The sequence below is a fragment of the Carlito syrichta genome, unplaced genomic scaffold (genome assembly GCF_000164805.1).
Source record: "Carlito syrichta isolate Samal-C Ts95f unplaced genomic scaffold, Tarsius_syrichta-2.0.1 Scaffold45833, whole genome shotgun sequence".
In the NCBI taxonomy this organism is placed as follows: Eukaryota; Metazoa; Chordata; class Mammalia; order Primates; family Tarsiidae; genus Carlito; species Carlito syrichta.
In genome coordinates this window covers 1-2,753 of record NW_006989929.1, presented here as the reverse complement: position 1 = coordinate 2,753, position 2,753 = coordinate 1, and the positions used below count along the sequence as shown (strand labels likewise).

General features: G+C 41.7%; 1 pseudogene; it reads right to left on the bottom strand.

The window, feature by feature from the left end:
* Window positions 1-200: 200 nt before the first annotated feature.
* Window positions 201-665, bottom strand: LOC103249755 (annotated as a pseudogene).
* Between the last annotated feature and the right edge of the window lie 2,088 nt (window positions 666-2,753).

Below are 2,753 nucleotides of genomic sequence, written 5' to 3'. Positions count from 1 at the left end.
GACATGCCTTCGTGCCTGCCTTGGCGTGGTGGAGCAGGAGACCAGATGTGATCAGCATCCCTGGTCCAGAGCAGTGTTTCTCACAGATAAGTGGGCATTGGAACCCTGTGGAGGGCTTGGTCAAACCCCAGAGGTGAGGCCCATCCCAGAGTCTCTGATTCCATGGGGCTGGGGTCTGCCTGTGAGTCTGCATTCCTGACTCCATCCTTTCTCCAGTCCTTCAGCTCTGAGAGGCTACAGTCCCTCAAGGGGAACATCATCTTATTGGGACCAAGAGGGGAAGAAGGGAAAAGGGGAAGCAGGACACACTCAGAGCTCCAGCTCAAGACAACAGATAACCAAGCAGAAAGCTTTTCCCAAGCAGGCTTTTCTTTGCTGATGTCATTGTCCTGCATGTTGACCACCAGAAAATGATGCCATTCTCTGTATTTGGGGTCCTTCCTGCTGGGAGCATCTGGGTCTGTCAGAACCAAGGTGTAGAGTTTACCTGGATCTAGACCATCCCATGAAACGGTGGGTCTATCCTTAACCTGGGTGGGCGTCAGCACTTTGCCCAGCTCGTCCACCGCGGCTCTGCCGTAGGTGACCTGCAGCAGGTGCCGCGGCTTCTCGTCCACTTCCTGCAGGCTCAAGGGCCCAGACCACTTGCTGAGGTCCACCAGCATGGCGGTCCGAGCAGGGCATTCAAGCCGGGCATTCAGCGGGGCGTTCAGCGGGAGAGCAGTGGCAGGCCAGGTGCCCTCAAGGTGTTTTAATAATGATCAGTGTTTTAATAAAAAGTATTTCTGGCTTGTGTCTCTGAGGCCTAATTGGTGCCAAGATAACCAAAGAGTCTCTGTGTGCTGTAGGCTAGGAACAGGGGCCTGGGCTAGGATTCCAGATGGGACAGGGGTGTGTGAGATCCATCGGCAACCTGCTATAGTTTCCAGAGCCTTCTGGAGAATCTAACTCCCATCCCCCATCCCCATTGTGAAGGGAGGAAGGCAGGTGCTTGGGAGGAATGCAGGCCTGTGGCTCAAAGTGTTCTTTAATGTGGTTTTTAAAAAATGTGTATCATTGAGTGGGAGTCCTGCCCCTGTGTCATCTGCTAACCATGGACATCCTCTGGAGCCCACTCCCTTGCCTTGTCTTGGGCACTGCCAGAATGCTCCCCTTGGTTTCCCAAGAAGAAGGTGTTCCCTCCAGCATTGATGTAGGTGACATTTCTTTTCATTCCCCAAGGATGTGACAAAAAATAGAATACCGTATGTTATTACTCATAAGTGGACCTTGAACAATTATCACAATGATCAGAAATGAAACATTTAAAGTTACTTCAATACAGAGCCCAAACAAGGAGGCCTAAAGAATCATGAGAGACAGCATTACACAATGCATCCATGTAAACTGAACATACACCACCTGAATCTAAAATTTTTAAAACCACGAGATAAATAAAATAAAAAAATATCATAGCCTGATTTTCTTTTCAGTTTCTTTTCAATTTGGTTTGTGTGGGAAACTTAAACTTATAATGACAAGAAATGCTTATTTTCTTCATCAAAAAATGGGAGGTCTAGCATAGGATCATCAGGACAGTTTCAAAGGAAAAAAGACAACATTGGAATCTAACTGCAAATTTTGAAGGTCAACATTAAACTTTAGGTATAAACCTAATGATCACTTAAAATTATTTTTGAAGGTTAATATGTATCATTGTACATAGTGCAGGTACTGCATATTATAGACTCTCAATTTTTAATGATATTTATTCAATGGGAAAAACTAAGTTTACTTTTACTTACTTTATAAATTAGACTGTCTACCAAAAGGTCATATTGTATCACATTGGTCTTAAACTGCTCATAATACAAGATATTCAAAATTTAAAAGCAAAACAAATTTTAAAAGGTCAATCTCATTTATAGATTCAACCTCAAACTTTAATAAATAGCACTCATTAGTAGTTTATAAACACTAATAGGGTAAGAAATTATTCACTATTATATCCCCCACTCCTGACAATAGTAGATATTTTTTGCATGTAAGTGCCTTGGCAGGATAAAATCTGATTCTATGTGTTAGGAGATATGATTTTTAGAAAAGTTTTTTTTGTAGAGACAGGCTCTTGGTGTCGGTGACCAGCACTGACCAAGGGTGGGTTAGGACCCGCACTGGAGAATCTGGATGGCGAGAAGAGACCACTCGGAGGCAGTTCTTCTGGGAACAGTCTGATCAGGACTGAAGCCAATTTTATTCAAACCTTTTCCAACTTATATAGCATTTTCTGTACCCTCCAGCAGTGTGATAATCACTTGCTAGGGGTGTACAAGTTCTGTGCTTTACAAACCATGCATCACAAGACCATCACGAGACTTGCAAGTTTCGAGCAAACAATTTGAACTCCATGATGCCTGACGTGCTTCACAAAACTCACATCAAGGTCACAGGTGCACAATTTCAATACAGTTCGTTTAAAATGTCTTCCATAGTGTTCAATAAATCATTCATATTATACTCTTTGTTCTAAACCCTGATTAATACAAGAACTTTTCTAAGTTAAATCCAAGTTTACTGACTCCTAATATTTTTAACGATTAATATTATCAACTTAACATTATACTATAATCTATAAGTTTACTTAAATGACTTAGTTATTCTATTAACCTATTATGATTCAACGTAGTGTCCTGTAATTCTATAACAATTAAAACTTATTCTTAAACTATAAAACCTAACCATGACTTAAGTGAATTTCGTATGTCTAAACTTAA